This window comes from Tyto alba, unplaced genomic scaffold (genome assembly GCF_018691265.1).
Source record: "Tyto alba isolate M040663 unplaced genomic scaffold, T.alba_DEE_v4.0 Super-Scaffold_28, whole genome shotgun sequence".
NCBI classification, from domain to species: Eukaryota; Metazoa; Chordata; class Aves; order Strigiformes; family Tytonidae; genus Tyto; species Tyto alba.
In genome coordinates this window covers 457,753-468,839 of record NW_024881302.1, presented here as the reverse complement: position 1 = coordinate 468,839, position 11,087 = coordinate 457,753, and the positions used below count along the sequence as shown (strand labels likewise).

At 53.8% G+C, this 11,087-nt stretch overlaps 1 long non-coding RNA gene across 3 annotated transcripts in view; it reads right to left on the bottom strand.

Annotated features, from left to right (window-relative positions):
• Window positions 1-650: 650 nt before the first annotated feature.
• LOC116960363 overlaps window positions 651-11,087 on the bottom strand; it is a 161,407-nt gene continuing 150,970 nt past the window's right edge. For all 3 annotated transcript variants that reach the window (XR_006165858.1, XR_004406340.2, XR_004406338.2), the window contains exon 5: window positions 651-1,890. This is a non-coding gene — a long non-coding RNA (uncharacterized LOC116960363). The remainder of the gene's footprint in view (window positions 1,891-11,087) is intronic.

Below are 11,087 nucleotides of genomic sequence, written 5' to 3'. Positions count from 1 at the left end.
GCCCCCACAGCCCCATCCCACAGCCCCCCACAGCCCCACAGCCCCCACAGCCCCACAGCCCCCACAGCCCCTGCAGCCCCCACAGCCCCCACAGCCCCCACCAGCCCCCCAAAGCCCCCACAGCCCCCACAGCCCCATCCCACAGCCCCCACAGCCCCCACAGCCCCCACAGCCCCCACACCCCACAGCCCCATCCCACAGCCCCCACAGCCCCCACAGCCCCTGCAGCCCCATCCCACAGCCCCCACAGCCCCCGCAGCCCCCACAGCCCCCGCAGCCCCCACAGCCCCATCCCACAGCCCATCCCACAGCCCCCACAGCCCCCGCAGCCCCCACATCCCCCACAGCCCCCACAGCCCCCACAGCCCCCGCAGCCCATCCACAGCCCCATCCCACAGCCCCCACAGCCCCCACAGCCCCACAGCCCCGCAGCCCCCCACAGCCCCATCCCACAGCCCCATCCCACAGCCCCCACAGCCCCCGCAGCCCCCACATCCCCCACAGCCCCCACAGCCCCACAGCCCCCGCAGCCCCATCCCACAGCCCCATCCCACAGCCCCCACAGCCCCACAGCCCCCACAGCCCCCGCAGCCCCCACAGCCCCCACAGCCCCCACAGCCCCCGACCCCCACAGCCCCATCCCTGCACCAGGCACTCGTGAGCAGACCCGGGATATTGGCCAGTTAAGGGACTACTGCTAGCCTGGCATCTCTCATAGTTTTCAGACTACGCCAGGCTAACTTGATCAGGGGGTTATCTTTTTTCCAAAACCACAAAATGAGTCTGTGTCAGTCTAATAGCTCTGTGTACATTGTGTCTCATCTGTATTCAGCACATGACCAAAACGTGAAGAGGAAAATAGCCCCTGAAAATAAAAGTATGAGAGATAGGAGGAGACACAAGCCATGAAAAAAGCAAACAGCTCCCTGCCTGCATTCTGACTTCCAGCGCCTCTGTCACTCCCACACCCTCTGAGCTGCTGTGTACAGCTCTTAGTGGGTTTGGACTCATCAGTGTTCAGAAACATTAATATAATCTACTCTGAGATGTGCACATATTATCTCCATACTGAAATGCAAAATAGGCAAGAAGCAGCGTATTTTGGGTGATTTTTTTTCCTTTGTGCATTTTAGCTCAGAACAATCTAATATAAAAAACCCCAATAGCTTAAATGTCAGTTTTCTATTATTTTTACATCTTGGTCTCAAGGGATATAAAGGGCACCACATTGCACTCAAGAGTGAAGAGTCGCAGAGCTTCTCCTTTACGAGATGGCAGAATGAGAAGCATCATCCAAGGCAGCCGAGGGTGCCACCTTTCCCACCTCCTCCCTGTGACTGCAGGCTGGAGCAAGAGCACAACTTAGTAGGGATGGGACGATGAAGATCCTCCAACACATAAGGATGAGGTTTTCCAGCAAAAAGCCTCTTTGTTTAACCAGAGTGGCTGTAAGACTTGTAAAAGCCGAGCATGAGGAATGTAGCCATGGTGAAAGGGGCGACCTGTTGTGAGGGATTAGACCTTGGTGGTGAGGTTGCTGGCTGGTAGGACCCTAGATCCATGTGATGTGGGGGGGCAGGCGGGGCACCGCCACTGTAAAACTGCAGGATGGTCAGATCATGAGATTATCACCGAAAAATAAGCATTTTCCAGAGGCTGCTGCCCCCAGGCAAAGCACGGTCCTGTGGGGTGACGGCTGGCACCCGCGTCTGCAGGGCAAAGGGACGCAGCAGCCCTGGGGCCTCTACAACCAGCAGAAGGATCTGCCAAGCAGCGATGCTGGGAACGGGGTTCTACTTGTTCATTATTCACATCTCTGATGCCTTTATCAGAAGCATTAACTCCGTGAACTCCTCTTGGGCTGGGAGGCTTGCGAGGAAGTGAGGATCCCTTGACAAGAAAAGATGTTAATGCACCATTTGCATATTTTAGGAGGAAGCTCCCTATGAAATCACATAAGTGTAATTTTCCTACAGTCTCCAAATCCCCAGCCCCTTCCAGCTGATGCAAATAAAATCTTGTTATTCAGCTTACACCAGAAGGCTCTGGCACCTCCCCCCCCAGGACGGGAGGATTATCTGAAGCCAGGAGGAAAAATTGACAGGTTGAACTTCTCCTCATACCCAACAATTTAATGGTTTGATTTTTACCAAGAAGGAGTTTTAATGTCACAAACAAAACAGCAACAGCCCTGCCAACAGCAGTGATGCCACTGTCCCCGCAGCTCGTGTGACAGCGGATGCAGGCGGCTGACCCGGGTGCTGGCGAGGACCAGCGATGAGCAGTGCAGCGAGGGGCCCCCCCGTCCCGAGGGGACCCCGCGGGGCCACAGCCCCCGCACCCCGGGGCTGCCCCGGCCCAGCATGAATTTCGCAAGGGCCAGGTTTGGAGGCGAGCGTGCTGCTCTGCCCTTCGCTCCTCTCTCTGCTGCGTCAGAGCAGGTCCAGGCTGGAGTGTAGTGGAATTTTCCGGTCTGCTGTGAATATTTTCTACTCTGTCAACCTTTTATTTAAATGACATTTGGCTGCAGTGCTAAAAGTACGATATTGAAAATCAATAAGTGGAAAGTGTTTGAAAGCCAATCTAAATCAAATATTACAATATGGTGAAGTTAATCATCTGAAATTAACCTTATAACTGCTTGAATCGCTCTAATCTATAAAGAAAATCAATATCGGCATATCAAACCCTACTCCAAGCTGCTCTCTGTTCCAGCTGACCATGCAAATAGAAAATAATAGCCAGTGGATGCTTATTGCTCCTTATTATACGTTAACACTTCGCATGGGCTGAGATGGTCAGACAAGGATTCCCTGGGGGGACTCGGCCATGAAATGCAGGCAAAGGCCCCCGCTCTAACGAGGCACCACAGCAGCAAACCCCCTGGAAGTCGCTCTGACGGCAGTTCATTTCAGAGCACCAGTTGGAGCTGTGAGTGACTAACGGGCTGTTCCATGAGGAGAACTGCTTGTCCCTGGACGAAAACAAGCAGCCTGAGCACAGCACCCTGCACCTTGCCAGGCCCCAGCTCGGCCCCAGGCTACGCGCAAGGTCCCCACCAGCATCCCCAGCGCTGCAGGCACAGCGCCCGCGGCCGCCAGCACCCCCTGCCCCACGCCGCGGGCACCCTGCTGCCAGACCCAAGCGTCAGGGCCGTCCCCCCGGCCGAAGCGCTGCTGGCTGCAGCCTCTGTCCCGGCGAGCGGCCCCGGGGCGTCACTGAGCCCCACGGCGGGAGCTGCAGCCCAGCAGCGAGCGGCCAAAGTGGCCATCAACGCGGCACTTGCTAGGAGGCTCTGAGGTACGACGGCGATAAGTGCTTTGATAGCAGATACAAACCTATAAATAACAACAGCTTCTCTCAAAAACCTCATTTTAAAATAATGAAGACATTTTGTAAAGTGACAAGTGTCTCAAATGTTGATAGTAGAGGCTGGGGGAGGCTCTTTTTGAAGTCTCAGGAACAGATGCAAGAAGTGAGATCCCAGCAGCAACCTGCACAGCCTCAGGAGCCCAGGATTAGTCAGAGCCAAGCAGAGTGATCACAGGCCTTCCCAGATGCTCCTCACGGGCCCCAAATTCAAAGATGAACGAAGGTTCACGAGCAGATGCCATTGCCCAGGGAACACGGCCACTTCCAGCCAGTCCCGCCTGCGCTCAGAATGAAGAGCAGCACTTGCCTCCAAGGGCCGCTCGCTGGTAGAGCTCCCCACACACGCCAGCTACCCCAAGGTCAAAATATTTTCTGCATAACAATGAAGGAAGAAAATAGCGCCAATTTTCTAGCTGCCAATCTGGCATGTGGCAGCTCCCATCTCTTACTCCTATTCCCCACCCAGGGCAGTCTGTGAGGGTGCAATACCCGCACAGTACCAGCACCAGCGGCAGGACCACAGTGACCATGTCCCAGCCCAGAGCGCTTCCCCCCCAGCTTGGTTGGAAGGATGGTCACAAGCTGGTGGATAAGATGTGGTGAAGGGAAGGTACCAGTGACTGCTGCTGGCTGCCCCAAACACTCCTGGATTGTTTTCTTTCATCTCAGATCGGATGGAGTTGGAATGGAACAGGAATTTTTATTCATCACCTGGGTGCAGGAGTCAAGGCTGGGCTCAGGGTGGCTCTGCTTCTTCCTTCCAATCTCCCAAAGCTTCTGAGAGCATTGCTGTAACCTGGTCCCCATTGCAGGGGAGGGACCTGCATGGCACCTGGTGCTGCTCTCCCTTCTGGGCTGGTGGCACAGGACAGGCACCAGGGCCAAACAGCACAGTTTGGGATCACAGTGACCCCAAGGGGGAGCAGCCCGTGGCAGCAGCTCCTCTGCTGCTCGCAATTAGCCTTTTGCTCAGCATCTGTTTCTGAAGCTTTTCCTGCGTTTCAGATCAAGATGTAACTGGTGTGTTGCCCCAGAAAGAGGGAGAACACATACTGAATCAGGCAGAAGCCATCCCAGAAGTGAACACGCCGACAGGGAGGCTGGAAACACTGTTTGAAGCAGCAGGTTGCCACAGAGTGATTAAGAACGGCCCTTTGATACTGGAAATGCGTTTTAATGAGTTTTCTGCAATATATATATCCCTTGGGTTCCCATGGAAAGGCCTTGCACAAGCCTCCCTTGCCCTCACCCAAAGGGACACCAAGATCTGTAAGAAATGCTTCATTTTTTAATACTTTAAGCTGAAAGGGTTTTAAATAACTGGGAGCTTTCTCAGTGCTTAAGAATCTCTTCATTTCTTTAAATTACAAGGAGGAACTGCATTTGCAGAATCAATACTCAGAATTTACAAACAACTCTCCAGGTAAGGAGACTCAATAGCAGAGCTTAGCTCTCAAGGCAGGGGGGGATCCAGCAATAGAAGCTTTCTGTCCAAATTGCAGCACAGGGCAGTTTCGGCTGTGACTCTGGCAGACCCACGCTCTCCACATCACAGGAGTCTGATATTTTGCATTATAATTTATTTTAGATTTTGAGCTTTCCGAGGAAGGGACTACATCTAACTTAGTGTGCGTAGAATACACAGCAGCCAGGATAGAAAATCCACGTCTGCTGAAGCCATGAGCTCCTGCCACAGTGCAGAGTGAAGAAACAATTATTGGAGTAATGGCAAATATTAACACGCAGGGCTCTCGGTGAGAGCTCCAGGGACGGTGGCGTTGTGCTAGCAAGAAGAGGTGCCCTAGTGGGGAGAAGGGATTTGCTGCCCCAGCCCTAGCTCTGAGCTTAGAGGTCCTTCACAGACCCTCAGGAAGGGGAGCTGGGATAAAAGGCCCTGGAGCTGGCACTGCTGCACACACCTCCTCGTCACCCGCAGCAGCCCCAGCACCTCGCAGTGACCCAGGAGAAGCATTAGGCTCAGCAGCCTTTCCTCCACCTCCACCCAGCCGGACCCCCCCCCGCACACCCTGGTGCACACTAAGAGGCAATGCCGAGATGAACTGGGCAGGTCAGCAATTACACAACTGTAAAACAGAAGGCAGGCTTTTGCCCAGTGTCACTAAAACCACTTACAGCCTATTGGAGGGGACAGTTCTCCCATTAAGAAACCAAAAGACATTCTGACTTTCTCCAGCCTCAGGGCCTGGAAGCATGAAGCATCTACTGCCTAATTAAATTTTAATATACTGGCAGAGTGCGGGTCTTGTGAGTGTGTGCTGGACGGAGTGCCAGAGCTGTCAGCAGAGGGGCAGGCTCTAGCTGCCCGCAGCCGCCGGCTGGCGTGGCAGGGTGCCGCGGTGCAGCACTGCAGCCAGCGCAGTGCTCAGGGCACCAGCTCCCCGAGCTGCCCGTTGCCTCCGCACACGGATGCACCACCCAGAGGGCTGGAGCCTCTCCGCGGTAAGAGTGCAGTCAGGAGAAAGACACAAGCACCGTGATTCTGGCAGCACGGCGGAGGGCCCATGCTTTCCTGAGTGGATCTGAAGGACAGAGGAGATGGAGCCAGGGACCTGGCTGATGTTTAGCAGGACATTGGCCTACTGTGTGCACGTACACACAGTTTTGCACCTGAGTTTGTTTTTTATGCTCCATTGCTCGCTAATAGGCGACATCTGAGGCCAAGCGGCTTTCTCTTCCTAGCAGTTCTGCTCTTTTTTACTTGTGAACTGGGGATTCCTCTCTGGGCTTCTCTGATTGTTTTTAGCTGGCAAATGGCTGTCAGAAGGGCTCACCCTGCTCCAGGGAGAGGTTAACACCTTGCCCCAGCTTGCAGCGTCCTGAGCACGCGCTAGGAAGCTGCTCTCCTCACACTCCCCTTTTGGCCCCAGCAGCATCGGCCGAGCAGCACGTGGCCTCCCTCCACCCGTGACCCACAGCGCCGGCGCAGTCCCTTCCTTGCCCCTGCTTTGCCAGGCCAGAGCTCTGCACTGGGCTGAGCCTTCCTAAAAAAACTCGCTCCTGCCTCTCCTGGTGTCTGCTCTGCTGCTCCATACACCAGGACACAAACGGAGAGCCCGGCGGACAGGCTCACTGCTCTTGGATGCCCCTTGTTATCTCTGCCACGACCCCAGCCCTCCTCCGAATGCCCTTGACTCCTTGTGACGTGATGGGGACCAGGAGCCACGTGCCATCCCAGCCTGGATGCAGCCCACTGCCCAGGCGTGCCACGGCAAGCAGGCAGCTGGGACTGCTTGGACATTGCCGAGGGTGCCAAAGGGCCAGGGGTCCCCAGCCATTGTTTCCTTGGTAAATAAATGCCTGAAAAGCACCCCAGTGAGAGTAGCCACTGACAGATGGCCGGGACCAGAGACAGGTCCCGCTGCTAAAAACACTGTGATTTTTAAATAGGTGACTCATATGTTTTCATTGTGCCACAGCTCTCCTACCGTGAAGCTGCCTGCAAGAAATGTTCACACAAGCCTTCCAGAGCACTGTGCTGAAATAAGGTGCTGTCAAAACAGCATATATTTGTGCAGCTGCCACAAGGAGTTGTTATTATTGTATTTTTCTTTAATAGAGAGACAAGTGTGCTCCAGTGCAGAGACTGGTAGCAATCGTCTGTGGCGGTGCTGGGGAGCCAGAGGGAGCTCAGAGAATGACGGCCCAGGGCTGCCACAGGCACGAGACAGAAACAAAGGGCTGAGTTTCTAAAGCAGAGTAAGGCAGAGCATTCCTGCTGGCCAGGTCACTGGTCAGTGCCTTTGGAAAGGCACATGGCTCTGACTGGCGGGGTGCACCGCCGAGTTGGAGGCACCCCAGCCCTCTGCTCCCAGCACTGGACACAGCCTCCTCTAAACACACACGTACCTCATTCTCCCCCCAGCCACACTTGGGGGCTCTGCCCGCAAAGCCACCGCCAGCCCAACAGCTCGGGCTGGATGCAGGAGAAAACCTGCTCCCCACAGAGGCATCAGCCATACATCCAACGCCAGAAAAATCGCTGCTGGGGTTGCTGGAGGGTGAAACAGACTGCAGCAGCCACTGCTCGCTCCCCTCCGTGCGCCCCATACACACACACACATGTACATGCAGACACACTCTTCATAGCTGCCTGCACACAAAGCAAAATGCCAAGCAATTGAGTAACTGTAACACTCAGTTTCAGTCCAGCCAGGGAACAGCCGGTGTTTGATCAATATTTTCCACAACAGCCACTTCCATGTGATAAATGCACTTATGGGGAAGAGGAACAAATTAACCTTCTGGTGCAGATGGCAGCTACTGCCAGGGAAAAAAGATGGCTCAATCCAGCAGGGAAGCAAGGGAAGGGCCATGGCCAGGATTCCTGCAAAACTGACCATACGAGGCAGCATCTGGGAAGCATTAATGACAATCAGCCCCAGTAGTGCCCACCCACCTAAGCATGGGGAAGCTGAAACCGAGTCCGTCACTGCGAGTGTCATCTGCGTGTCGCGGAGGGCAGCGGGGAGCAAGGGGCTCTCGTGCAGGGAGCAGGAGCAGCTGAACCAGTAGATAATATATATACTTGGGGCAGCTGATAGATGAAGACAACGGAGGAATTGTGCTGCAGCACCATGCATGTGGGAAGATAAAAGGCATCTCAAAAAGCGCTTCCCAACATCAATCCTTCCACTGGTGACAAATCGTTTGGAGTCAGCGTAATTCAGCAGCTGGCTGGATCAGAGATTACATCAGAGATTTCTCACCCACAAGGCAACTGGATGCAAATGGCAGTGAGTGGAGATGTGCCGAAGGGTACCAGTGTGAAAGGTACCATGCATGGGAGCAGCACAGCCCCAGGAAAACCACGAGGGAGGACCCAGAAGACTGGAAAGATGGAAAGGCAATTGCCTTTGCAAGGAGAGGAAAGGCAGACAGACTCAGCACATAGTGAGTCGCTTCCATGGGCTGGCTGTCCATAACCTGTACCTTAGGACTGGAGAAGGAAAGACAGACTTCTCAAGCAGAAAAAAAAAAAAAAAAAAAAAAAAAAAAAAGCTGGAAAAAAGATCAGAAACCACATGGGGATGAAGACATCCATTTCTTTCTGATTATGTATCTCTGACTACTCAGGTTATTTTTACTCTTCTCCCAGCTGCAAACATGGGGTGAAAATAAGCTCTCACTTCACCACCCTGCAGTCCATCATGAACTTGAATTTGTCTGTATCTGAAAGTAACCTTGTGCTGCATCAGCCTCAGCATCAAGAGCACAGCAAAGAGGACTCAGTATCAGACCCCGGTCTGTAAGCTGTCCAGGAGCTCTCTCTTCCTTCTGAACCTCGTCCTGCTTCTCTGTCACTGACAGGTCGCATGGCTGCATGTTCCCGTCCCCTCTTGCCATGGAGACGAGAGCACGGAATGCTCAGGGGCCAGCTCCTGCACAACACTTACCTAGGCTGGTTGGTTTTTTTCCTGTAAGATCCAAGCAGATTTTGCTTCCTGGGATTAGAACCAAATGGAGTCGTGTACTTGCATCCCATAAATGCCTCTCTGCTACTAGCACAGTGCAGTCCCAGGTGTTCCACAACGTCTCCAGAACTGGGTTTATCATGCCACGCTGCTGGGAGAGGGCCCCCAGCCCGGCAGCCCAGCCTGAGCCAGCTTCCCCCCGCAAAGCAGAGACACCCCGTGCCTCCACCTGCACAATCAGAGGACAAACCGCCTTGCTCCTGGCCTTGGGGCAGGGGACTCGCCGGTGGATGGGTCCAGGATGACATGCTGCCCAGCTCTAAGCTGCCCTTCACACAGGGGCTCCTGACCTGCAAGGTCTACAAACCTGCTCTGGAAAAGATGCTGAAGAAAAATGGAGCACTCATGACCCAGTGATGGCGAACTGCAAGGCAGAGGGGTCAAAACATTCCCTTAAAAGATGAAAGCCTGTTCATATTCTGGTTTCCTGCTGAAACAAAAACACAGGGTGTGATTTTGCTGGAAATTCATTAATTTTCCACATATTCCCAGGAAGTTAATTTATCAACTGGTAACTGCATAAATAGAACCGCCAAAAATGCTGAAAGTAGATTAAACATTGATGTAAGTATATATTGATTTGAACATTCCTGTGCCTTTGCTTGTGACACATCAATAAAATTAAATAATATCTTAATAAAATGTCTTGGTAATTATGTCTTTTCCCTTGGGTAAGTGTGCCCTCCAGCAATGTAATTAAAACCAAAATTACATTAACCCTCCAATGACCATTTGACAAAAAATTAAGTCTAGAGAGTTCTCTGAGCTCTCACACTCGGCTAGATCATTCTCGGTGTGCTCGATCTAGCTTTCACACATGCCTGCACACCCCACTTTCATTCAGACAGTGGCTTGAAGAAAGATTGTCCTCTTTCACAACATTCAAACAGCAAGAAAGTCGGGTCCCTGCTCTGTCTGGGAAAACAAAGGTGGCTTGAAGGTTTGTCCTTCTGGCACGGGGAGGACCTGGTGCTCTGCGCCCTGGCGACCGTCCCCGGCACGACCGTCCCCGGGGCACTGGGGCAGCGACAAGTCAGAGACAGACCACGAGCACGTCGCCGGCACAAAGCAGGACACAGCCCTTCGGCCAAGGGCTGGCTCTGCCACTGCTGCAGGCACAACCCTGCAGACACACCTTTGCTGCGAGGCCACCGAGCTGACTTCTCCTGCCCCAGACCCAGGGAACCATGACAAAGCCGGGGGTTCCCCAAAACTCCAGGGCAAACAGCACTGACCAGAGTCACACCTGGTGATCACCCTGTGCTAACATGGCACTGGTCTTTCCCAAGAGAAAATCAATTTGTCAGTGAGATGAACAGGCCAGATGGGATGGAAATGAGCATTTACCAAAAGGTATTAGACAACCATTTAAAACTTTTGATGACTTAAAGCAAACAGAGTCTAATGATGAGTCTTGCTGGCTGTGCACTACAGAGACATGGAGCCAGGCTTCCCCCAGGTGCTGCATGTCCCAGCAAGACCCAAGCACAGCCCAGGGGTGCTGGGGAGGTTCCCGAGTGGCATCTCAGAAGGATGCTATTTTTGTAACTGCAGGAAATTATTTCATTCCCTAGTTGCACCGTTTCTGAAGGGTGGCTGGACTGTTGCTGTCCTTGCTTACAATTCCCAGTCAAAACCAGCCACAGAGTGCCAGATATCCAAGGCACAGCATCTGTCTCTTTCTGCAGGACTTTGGCCATGCTCCAAATCCTGGCCTCCAGCACCTTATTCTTCACAAACTGGTCTTGTTTCCAACCAGCCTCCCCTGGTTCCCTCTGCTCTGCCAACACCAGCACAACACCCTCTCTGCTGCCTGCTCCGAAGACCATTGTCTGTTCCCTCCACCACGCAGGGTCACAGCCAAAACCCCAAACCAGCTGTCACAGCCAGACACAGCCTCAGGGGTTAGGATCTGGGGTGAATGCTGGCTGTGAGTTCTCTGGGGCAGAGGCAAGGGTCTGCGTGCTCTGCTCAGTCCCTCCTGGGGTGGGGTCCTGGAAGAGACAAGGCAGCCCATGCAGGGAGACCTGCTGCCCCTCTCCCCTCCCTGCAGCCAGCCAGGCACTCCGGCTCCTGCCCAGTGCTCAGGGCCAATGCTGCAACGTGAACAAAAAGCAGCAGCTTGCTGGCACATCAGGCAGACAGCAGCAGCTGAAGACCAGGTGTGAGGATACGGCACACTCCACTGCTTGCAGAAGCCCTCCCTCCATTCCCAGAGACCTT